Source organism: Cornus florida, unplaced genomic scaffold, assembly GCF_030987335.1.
Source record: "Cornus florida cultivar Cherokee Brave unplaced genomic scaffold, ASM3098733v1 CherokeeBrave_3.0.0_Hap2_Chr11, whole genome shotgun sequence".
In the NCBI taxonomy this organism is placed as follows: domain Eukaryota; kingdom Viridiplantae; phylum Streptophyta; class Magnoliopsida; order Cornales; family Cornaceae; genus Cornus; species Cornus florida.
This window is the reverse complement of record NW_026775581.1, coordinates 53,533,193-53,544,909: the sequence shown is the minus strand read 5'-3', so window position 1 is coordinate 53,544,909 and position 11,717 is coordinate 53,533,193.

The following is an 11,717-nucleotide window of genomic DNA, read 5'->3' as shown; positions in this document are numbered from 1 at the left end:
CAGCGGCAACAATGAAGAAGAATTTAATTAATGCTGATATTAAAGAATTATTATCAGAAGCAGCTCGGCTGAAAATTGATATTTTCAGGTCGACCATCAAGGACATTGAAGATGTTACTGATGGATCACAAAACCAATGAAGAAAAGCAGCGGCAAGCTTTCAGGGCCGCTTGCATAAGACTGAAAACATATCTGGCTAAGAAGAGATTGGCCAGAGAAGAACAGCTATATGAAGAGGTATCGGCCAGCACGACCGATATAATTAAAGAAGGTTTCGAAAAGCTGGATGCAATCCAACTTGAAGATTTGGAGTCAGCCCCTTCCAGGATGGAAGATAATAAAGCAGAGGTGCAAGATCCTTTATTGGAAATATATGTTGGTACTGAAAAAGATAATCGGCCATTATTTGTTTGTGCTTTGCTTGAGCCTAAATTCCAGGCCGATTTGATTAAATTATTAAATGAATATAAGGATTGCTTTGCTTGGAGTTATGAAGAGATGCCTGGCCTATCTAGAAAATTGGTAGAACATAGATTACCAATCAAGAAAGATTTTCAGCCATATAAACAACCACCAAGAAGGATGTCTTCGGAAGTAATGCTCAAAATTAAAGAAGAAATTGAGAGACTTCTTAAGGCAGGATTTATTCAAACAGTTAGGTATGTTGAATGGCTGTCTAATGTTGTTCCGGTAATGAAGAAGAATGGCAAACTTAGAGTTTGTGTGGATTTTCGCAATTTAAATAATGCCACTCCAAAAGATGAATATCCAATGCCTGTGGCCGATCAACTTATTGATTCGGCCGCTGAGCATGAAATATTGTCTTTTATGGACGGCCATTCAGGTTATAATCAAATCTATTTAGCCGAGGAAGATATTCATAAAACGGCTTTTAGATGTCCTGGGTCAATTGGTACTTTTGAGTGGATTGTGATGCCATTTGGCCTAAAAAATGCTGGGGCTACTTATCAAAGGGCAATGAATTCTATCTTTCATGATATGATTGGCCGATTCATGGAAATTTGTATAGATGATGTAGTTGTGAAATCATCGGCCAAGAGACAGCATTTGGAACACTTGAAAAGGGCCTTTGAAAGGATGAGGATTCACAAATTGAAAATGAACCCATTGAAGTGTGCATTTGGAGTTTCAGCCGAGAATTTCTTGGGGTTCTTGGTACACAAACGAGGTATTGAAGTTGATCAGAACAAGGTCAAAGCTATTATAAATGCTAGGGCCCCAGCCAACAAAAAACAAGTGCAAAGGTTCCTCGGCCAGGTAGGTTTTCTTAGAAGATTTATTTCTAACCATGCGGGCCGAGTGCATGTCTTTTCGACTTTAGTGAAATTAAAGTCACATGAGAAATTTCATTGGGATGAATCCCATCAGAAGGCCTTTTACAAAATAAAAGAGTATTTGGCAAACCCCTCGGTTGTAATGCCTCCAAGAAAGAAGTGGCTGTTAAAGCTTTATTTATCGGCCGCAGAAGAATCAATTGGTAGTATGCTCGCACAAGACAATGAACATGGAAAGGAGCAGGCTGTCTACTACCTGAGTAGAGTACTAACTGATGTAGAATGCAGATATTCCTCAATTGAGAAGCTTTGTTTATCTTTGTACTATTCGGCCATGAAGTTGAGAGTATACATGCGGCCTGTTGATGTTTACATTCTTTGTCAGACTAACGTGATCAAGTATATGCTATCAAGGCCATTGATCACTGGCCGAATAGGTAAGTGGGCTTTGGCTTTGATGGAATTCAATTTTATCTACGTCCCACAAAAATCAGTAAAAGGAAGGGTTTTGGCTGATTTTTTGGCCGATCATCCTTCAACTGATATTGATCCATGGGTTTATGATGAATTGGAGTCATCAGCTATATTCTTAACTCCTTGGATCTTGATGTTTGATGGATCAAGCACGGCTGATGGAGCAGGAGCAGGTATGGTTATTATTTCGCCAGCTGGCAGAAAGGCTTCATTCTCTTTCTTTTTAGATTTTAAATGTTCAAATAATCAGGTCGAATATGAAGCACTTATAATCGGCCTGGAGATTTTAATTGAAATGGCTGTTAGAGATGTAAAGATTTTGGGAGATTCAAACTTAGTCCTTAGCCAAATTTCTGAAAATTTTAAGTGCTTAAGCTGGCAATTAAGGCCGTTTCATTCTCTGGCCACTTCATTAATCAATCAATTTGATAATGTTCAACTTAAGTTCTGGCCGAGAGGGCAGAATAAGGAGGCCAACAGCATGGCCCAAGAAGCCTCTGGAATAAGAGTACCAGCCGGAATAGAAGATCAGTTGATAAAGATAACACGAAGATCTTTGCCATCGGCCGAATTGAGAAATACTATGTTGTTTGATACTTGGACAATTGATGTAGAAGATTTGGCCGACGATGACTGGAGGACACCATTTATAATGTTTCTTCGAAATCCAAACATCATGGCTGATAGAAGTATTAAAAGAAAAGCGATCAACTTTGTGCTTCTAGATGGGGATCTATACAGAAAAGGGTTAGAAGATGGGCTCCTACTACAATGCATAAGCAAGGAGGAATCACTTCAGGTTATGGCCGAGGTACATGAGGGCAGCTGTGGGGCTCACCAAGCTGGGATTAAAATGAGATGGCTGATTCGCAGGTATGGATATTATTGGCCGAGGATGAGGAAAGATTGCATAGATTACTCAAAAGGTTGTCAAGCTTGTCAAAGACACAGGCCGATTCAAAATGTACCAGCAAAAGAATTATAGCCAATAATCAAACTTTGGCCATTCAGAGGTTGGGGCCTTGACCTTATTGGTAAAATTAATCCACCATCAAGTGAAGGCCATCACTGGGTGATTGTTGCCACAGATTATTTTACTAAATGGGTTGAGGCCAAGGCTTGCAAAGCGGTTGATCAGCAAACAGTGATTAATTTCATGGAACAAAACATCATCCACAGATTTGGGATTCCAGAAACACTTGTTTCAGACAATGCAACAGTATTTAGGGCAACTGATGTACTACAATTCGGCCACAACATGAATATTCACATGTCAGCCTCTACGCCATACTATGCTCAAGCAAATGGCCAGGCCGAATCTTCAAACAAAATTTTAATAGAGATCATTGAAAAAATGATCAAAGATAAGCCAAGAAGGTGGCATGAGATTTTGTCTGAAGCTTTATGGGCCTATAGGAACTCAAAAAGAACAAGCACAGGAGTTACACCATACATGTTAACTTATGGTCATGATACTGTTCTGCCTATGGAAATGAAGGTTAAATCAGCCAGAGTTGCTTTTCAAAATAATCTAACTCCAGCTGATTATACTCAAGCAATGTTGGTAGATTTGGATGAAGTTAGAAGGGATGCTTTGGATCATATCATAGCTCATAAGAAAAAGGTGATGAGGATCTACAACAAGAGGGTAAAACCTAAGTCTTTTGCTGAAGAAGATTTGGTTTGGAGAGTTGTTTTGCCAGTGGGTAAAGTCGATAGGAAATATGGGAAGTGGTCCCAAAAATGGGACGGGCCATACTTAGTCCATCAAGTCTTAAGTGGAGGAGCATATTGGCTGAAGTATTTCAGTGGCCGATTACATGACTACCCCATTAATGGCAAGTACCTCAAGAGGTACGTACTGGCAATCTTTGAAAGGGAAAATTAGTGTTAGCCAGTACTTATGGTTGACCATGTGTACCTTTATGTAATAAAATTCGGCCTATTTTTCTAGGCTGATTTGGTTATTTTAATAAAAATTTTCTTGTTAAAATGTTGATACTTGTTTGGAGTAACAAAAGAGGCCATTTATTCATTGAAGTGTAAAAGATTACATCATTTAAAGATCATACACTAAGATGGCCACAAAAGGAAGCTAATATAAAAAGATTCATATGCTTGCAAATTTTTCCTTGAAATCGGCCCAAATAACTAAGGACCGATTGAAGGCCACCATGGCCTGCCTCTTTGACTCTTCCAACTGAGGTAATTCTCTATGAAGATTTGCATGCTCGTGAGCAAGGTCTTGAGCTTCAAACTGCAATGTGGCAGCTTCAGCAGACAAGATGGCCTTACGAGTATGGATCTGGTCGATCTCTTTCTGAAGGACATGTTCTCTTTCCTCAAGACCGATGAAATCTGTATTCACTCTTTCAAAGGAGGAAGCTTGAGTTAACAATTAGTTAGCAAGGGTATCCTTCCTGTTCTTACTCTTGTTGAATTGGTTGATTGCTTCATTGGCCTGGAAAATATCATCGGTCAGAGTTGGTAGTTGGCCTTTAAAGGTAGCAATAGTGGCTTGAAGATCAACCGGAAAGTCTGGGTACTGGCTGAGTGTAGAAAGCACTGTTGTGAGCTCACTTTCAAATTGAGGAAGATCAGCAGCATCTCTTTTCAAGATCTCAAGTAAAGATTTTTTGGTTTCTTCTAAGGATTGTATAGGGATATTGGCTGAAGTGACTGGAGTGGCTCCAGAAGATTCACTTTCTTTCTCTTCGGTCACTGAAGCTACCACATCCTTAAAGAAATTGCTCAAGGCCAATAGAGATGAATCAGGAGCTTTTTGTGGAGGAAATAAAGGAACAATTTGAGTTTTCTCATACACAACCTGACAAAATGAGGAAAGATTAGATCTTAAAATTTTTGGGGTTATGAGATAGTGAATACCTTGGATGATTCGGCTATGTCTGTCACCAAGAGTGGCCGATGACTAGTTACTGGAGGAGGAAATTCTGGCTGAACCGCTGTGCTATCTCCCTGGGATGAAGTTTTAGCAGGAGTAACTTGAACATTGAAGGGCACCTCAATGGGATCATGAAAATCCTTCAGAGGGCTGAAATTTCTAACCGGACTATAGACCAAGTCAAGAAGAGGAGATTGCTACAAAAGAGAAGAGATTAAGGATGTTATTAATTGAAAAGTTTGGAAAGTTCAAGTACAGTTATCTTTACCTCTTTTTCATCTGAGGAATGATCAGAAAGATCGTCAGCCACATTAATTACAGGATCATCGGTCACGTCTTCTGTAGGATGAGGGCTTTCTAGATTTTCTTCTACTTCATGTTTCTTACTTTTGCTCAATCTTGTCTTTTTTAAAGTACCATGAGTAGTTGATTTCTTTCTTTTTCCCTGGAGATGGAAGCTTTATTAAAGTTTGTCTCGGCCAATAATAGTTGTGGCCAAGAATTAGAAATCAATATTGGCCAAGTATTTTAATAATAGGGCCGATATGATTATCTTCGTATGTTAATGGAGAAAAACTTTTACCTTTGGAGGGGCTGGAGGAACATCAGGGATAACGACTAATTCAGTTGTTGTAGGCTGAGGAGGTTGGCTTGAGGAAATTTCATCATCTTGGGGCTCAACGTTCTCTGGATTAGGCGAGGCTGATGAAGTTCCACTGTCTGAATCTGCAAAAAAAAAAAAAAGGTGTAAGAGAAATTCAATTAAAAGTTCTTTTAAAAATATATATATATGCAAGTAAAGGAAGATTGTACCTTTGAGAAGGCTAGCAGTGGCTTTGGCCTTAGCTTTTCTCTCTTTATTGATCCTTGTTGGAGCATCTGCTGGCTGAGAGAAAGGGAGTTTCTTGGCCGTTTGTTTTTTACCTTTGGGAGGATCCTTTTGAGGCACCTTCTTTGGGGTAACAGCCCGGGAAATTACGAATGCCCCTTCAAAGGCCACAGATATGAACTTGAAAGATTCCAATATTTTAACAACAAGTGACTGGCTATCAGCCGTCCTTGTAGAAGTAATGTAAGAAGACCACCATTGATCAAAACTAGAATCTTAGGCTGGGTTCTTGATGAAGGCTTGGAATTGGAATCCGGCTTGCAGATTTGAGAACCGGGAGGACATGTTCTTTACATAGGAGTCATCTGGAAATACCACACGCCTATGGAAGTTTTTGTTGAAAGAGAAATAAGGGGGCATGGGGATCATTTGAGTCAGACCAAATTGCCGAGCAAGTTAGTTTGGATTGTAGAACTCAACTCCAACTTTTGAGTTTACTGTGCCTAGAGGCCAGTGTTGAAGTGAAGGTCTCTTGAAAGTAAGAAACTAGCCCACATGGCCGAATGCTTATCAGCTGATTTTTTGGTAGACACTCCTTGAGGAGGAGTTAGCCATCGAGGTGCTTGTGAGAAATGAGAAAATGGAAGGAATTGGCTGATAGTCCTCTATTCACAACCGGAGTAAAAGAAATTGAAGCAATCTTCAAACGAATGGGATTTAGGTACGGCCGATGCGTAACTTACAGAAAGTAATGGGTCATTGGCCGAAGGCCTCACCACAGGTCCAAGCTTAGGAAAGTACACTTGAAGCCAAATTTGAAATAACCAGAGGGGACCACTATAGCGTCTGAAGTTGGAGGTAAGCAAGTCATAAATCGCTCTATATAAATGGGAAGCACCAAGGGAGCAAGAGCAAGGTGTTTACCTCATGAAAGGGCAACGGCCACTGAATGAAATCCTTTGTGACTTGAAAGGCCGGTACACATAAAAAAAACTTGTTCAGCCAGGCCAACAAGAAAGCAATATGTTCAGCATCATTCACAGGGACACGAGGATCCATGGTGGAAGTTAAGTACTTGCCATAAGAGGATTCAAATGACTTGGTTCCAGTTTGCTTTGAAGGGAAGATGAAAGGAGAATCCTCCTCTACCAACAAGGTACTTACATCAATCCCAAAGGGTTTGAGGCCAGTTAGATAGCACACGTCTTGAATGGTTGGAGCCATCATGCCACACTTCAAGTGTAAGGAGTTGGTGGTGGTCGACCAATTAAACATGGCTGCTATCATCAAGGCCCTGTCTTGGGCGATGTTAGTTTTACTTAGCTGAATGGCATCATATATGCCACAATCCTTCCATACTTCTCCCTTCACAGCTCTAACCCGGTCGACCCAATTGATCCAAGCATCATTTGGAATATGCCATGTTCTAAAATGAAAGTGTGGAAAACTGCCATTTTTATTAGGAGGGAAGGTTTGAAGGAATGGAAGAACGTCGGCCGAAGGATAGAAATGTGAGATTGATGAAGGAGCTTCGTCAAGGAAAGCAGGACCTAAGCCTTTGAAGTCAGTACGAAGATCGATAAGGGTATTGAGACAGTATTTGTAAGGAGATAGAGTTTTTAGGGATTTTTCTATGATGTTGCCATGGGTTGAAGGATCAGAAGGTTGAGGGATAGAGGTGGAATCAGTTGATTTAGTTTTCTTAGGAGCCATAGAAGACATCAGGAACGATTTTGCCGAGAAAGAATTTTAGAGATAAAAAGTTTAAGGGAAGAAGAATGATTTTAGGGATTAGAAAGCATCAAGCTAAATACTTGCTGGATGTAATAGCGGATTGGTGTAGTCACCGCTTTAATTGAGAAAGATAACCATTAAAGCAGGTAGTTGGAAAGAGAATTTATTACCAAAATTTGAATTACAATTTTAGGCCGATTCAAATTCCTAACGCTTTGTATCATAAGTGATAAAAGCATTTGAAATTCAGGGGGCATTTGTTGGCACCAAAACTTGGCAGCCACTTCAGCAGCGACGTGGACCAATGGGAAGTCGATAAGTGTTAAGCATATCCAAGAATGGTTGGCCAATGGAGAAATAGTAGGAGAAGATTTAGGAAGATATCTATATATTCAGCCACCTCACCAAAAGGGTTGTTACTAAACAACCGAGACTTGTGTTAATTTCAAAAGGAAATTTCATTAGAAATAGAACATTGGGAGGAGTTGGCTAAGGTGACATAATTAAGTTCCTATAAAATAGGGATTTAGTTATGAGAAAGGAAATTGAATCCTTATGGAAATGAAATTCAAAAGGAAGGGGCAGCCACGTGAGTGTATGGGTCAAGGCTATAAATAGTCTTCCAGCCATTTAAGGGAAATATTTCAGTCAAGCTTGAAGAAAGAAGTTGCTAAAAATCAGCAACTTACTAGCAATCTTCCAGCAGCTTTCTACCGACTTCTTAGCAATCAATATTTTCTTCAACAAAGGTATTCTATTTGAAGCAAGATGAAACAAGAGGAGAAGAGACGTGAAAGACTACTGGAGTACGACCTATTTTCAGCAACAAAGTAAAGCAAATCAAGGAAAAGAGAGATTTCAGTAAAGACTTTCCTATTGAAACTGGAGCATCGATATTGAAGGCGAGGAATGTTGGGCCGTAGCTCAGTTTGAATTTCAAAAGAAAATGATTGAAGCAAGAGATATTTTAGCAAGAAATAATTAGAAATTAGTTGGTTTTAGAACTTCTATAAATAGAAGTATTGTATTCCATTTCTAAGTCGTCCAGCACCACCACAAAACATGCATTTCAACTAAAAATGTTTTCAATTGACTCTACGTCATTTTCCTATCAATTTCTTTATTTCAATTTAATGGCAATTGATTAGATCCTCGTCAACTATTTCGATTCAGCCATTTACTTTCTTTCAATTTCAATTATGCCAATTTTAATTACGCAATTTTAGTTATGCTTTCAATTCAATGGCAATTGATTAAATTCTTGCCATTGAATCGTAGTGATAATTGATTAAATTCTTGTCATTACTTGGCTGATGGCAATTGATTAAATTCTTGCTATCACGTTTCAGTGGCGATCGATTAAATTCTTGCCAATGTGTTTGGCTGATGGCGATTGATTAAGTTCTCGCCATCACGTTCGGTCGGCGATCGATTAAGTTCTTGCCGCCTGTCTTCACTCGGCCATTCCATCCATCCAAACATTCGTCAGCCGTTGCATTTCTTTTAACACTCTAAAAAGTCCTTGCTACAAACAAGGCATAAAAGAACTTTGCTGGGAGTTCTTACTAGTCTCTCTCCCACACAATCGCTTGAGAGTCAGCTATCAGAAAAAGGGATAGGCTGGTGTTCAATTACATATTTTGGGTATTTTGTACAAATACTCTGGCACGCCCGCGAAGAGTCCATCGACCGGCGCAAGGAGCAAAAAACCGCGCGAACAGGAACTTAATTAATTCACATGGTTGTGACTTATATTTCATGGGACTTTTAACTTTTTATCATGTATCTAGACTCCTTGTATCTTGTTTTCATGAATGTACTTAATGAACTTGCACAATTGTCTTAGAATGATTTAATTATTCATGTATTGCTTAGTAAATAATTAAATCATTAATCTTATACTTGTGGTATATTTACATCAATGGATTCCTTGTGTTTTAAAACCTAGTTTGTAGTCTATGTAGATGCATACTACGATTTCTTGACATTTCACATGTCATTATAGTTGAGAACTTAAGGCATGACTTGTGTGTTCCAAAATCTTGGTTGTGCATAGAATGTGGTTTAATGCATTACTTGTATCTTGATACACTCTTGGTTGCACAACTTGTTGATTTTGGAACTTGGGATATCAATCAAGAATTGACATGGCTAAGACTTGGTTCTAGTACGGGAGATAGAGAGCTCCTTACATTATAGTGCGCACTAGGGGAAGGTACCCATGGGTTAGTAGCCCTAAAGTGATCCCAATAGTACGATTTTAATCCGGGTAATATCCGTGTATCCATATTAGTTGATTTCACTCTTTAAATTTCAAGTTGTTATTCCTTGAAGATTTAAAACTTGCCGTTGTATGTGGAATGTTCCAATCTTGTTTAATTGCATAGATATTATGCTTTATCTTCAATTTCACTCTTTAAATTTCAATTGTTATTCCTTGAAGATTTAAGAACCTTTTTGTGTTTTATGGAATGTTCCAACCTTGTTTAATTGCATAGACCTTATGCTTTGCCTTGATTTCACTCTTTAAATTTCAAGTGTTGCATTCCTTGAAGATTTAAAACTTTTCATATTATATGGGATGATCTAACCTTGTTTAAATTACATAGACATCATGTTTTACCCTTGATTTCACTCTTTAAATTTTAAGTAATATTTCTTGAAGATTTAAATCTTGTTGTGTTGTGTGGAATGTCCCAACCTTATTCAATTTCATAGATATCGTGATTCATGTTGCTTCATGTTGATATAAATTAGGAGTGATCCTATATAAACATCTTGACTTAGAATCTAGGAGGTATGAACCGTTTCAGTAGTTATCGCATTCTAGGTTAAAAGTTAATAACTTTGGATACTTATAATTTGTTGCGTTACACTATGTACTCCTATGTTGTTTAAATAGCATGAGTGCCGTGGTTTATGCTAGAAATACTCTAAGGTAGCTTAGGATGCTCCCTGAGTCTCATTTTCACATAGACATTAGGTGGCATAAGCCCCTTTGACTTGTTTGACCTTAAGGTGATAATATTGTAAAATGCTAGGTCTATGCATGCTCATCACTTACGAGTAGCCTTATGTTACTCACCTCAAAGTTACAGGGGACATTTTTCAGGTACGAAGACTTGGTTCGTGATGCTCATCATTCCTTGGATGGCTTGTAGCTTTTAAGTTTCCATTTCATGCAAATGTTAGAATGAAATGTCATTTTGTAGCCTTATATGTCTAAATTTGTATCTTTGATTCCATATATGTAATGTGTACATAAATACACTTTTTACGATGTATTTGACTTGTGTGAGATGAGGCCGGAGGCCAATGACATTTATATTGCATCTTATGTAATTCTTGATTTCATGAAATGTTATGAAAACCTTGAAAATTCATAAGTCATTATTTCAATACTTTTGCATCGGGTGTGGGAATTTCATTTTTATTCTTTCATTGAGTCTCATTAATCTTGTATGAAGTGTGACCAAGGGCCAAACAGTAATCTGACTCTATTTTATATTTTTAGTTTTCAAAATTCCGATTCCAAGTTCATTTTTATCATTTTTGGCCGTCGGGGGGTCAGATTTTGAGTCGGGGCTTCTTGGGAGCCGCGGACCATTCTCGAGTGCTTAGAATCATTTATTACACTTATGTGAACATTCTTTTCAACTTAGAAATGCATTTAGGGTCAAATGCATACTTGGTGCAAAGTTGCATTTTTTGAGTTTTTAAGCCTTTTCTGATCTAGGGGCATTTTGGCCATTCCACAGTATGTTTTTTTCATTTTCTCTCATGTAGCTGGGTAGAAAATTTGATTTTGGGAGGGGTTTCTTCTTTGTATTTTTCTAGAAAAATTCATTTGATAGCCCATTTTTGCTCTCAGATGTGAACAGATCCTGTAGCAGCTTTTTGCCCTCTTGACCCTCTTCTGATCTAGGGGCATTTTGGGTATTTCATAGTAAGTTTTTTTTTCGTTTTCTTCCATATAGTCGGGTAGAAAACTCGATTTTAGGAGGGGTTTCTTCTTTGTGTTTTTCCAGAAAAATTCGTTTCAGATCTCATTTCGGCTCTCAGTTCTGGCTGAATCAATTTTTTTTTTTTCCCCCTAGCATGTCATGGTGCTTGTCAGGATGCTCGTGGGGTGCTTGTGGTGCCCCGTCTTAACATCCTGACATCTCCTTCGTTCGGACTCCAAATTGATGGTGTTGGTCGCTACGCCACAAGCTTAAAAGTGTGCATTAAGGCGAGAGCCAAGTTTTACATTTATAAAAGCCACTGCTACCTTTACTACAAATATAGTTAAGGCAAGTAGGGATCGTCCCAAGGGATTGGAGTCGAATTTGGCTATGGAATCACAATTAGGGTTAGTAGGTCGAGTGATCAAACAAATAGTTAGTTGGTTGATTAAACTAGAGAGTAAATTAAATTAAATAATTGAATGCAATAAAGAGTAAGTAAGAGAGAGAGATCTTGGGGTTTAGAGGTCACCACCAAA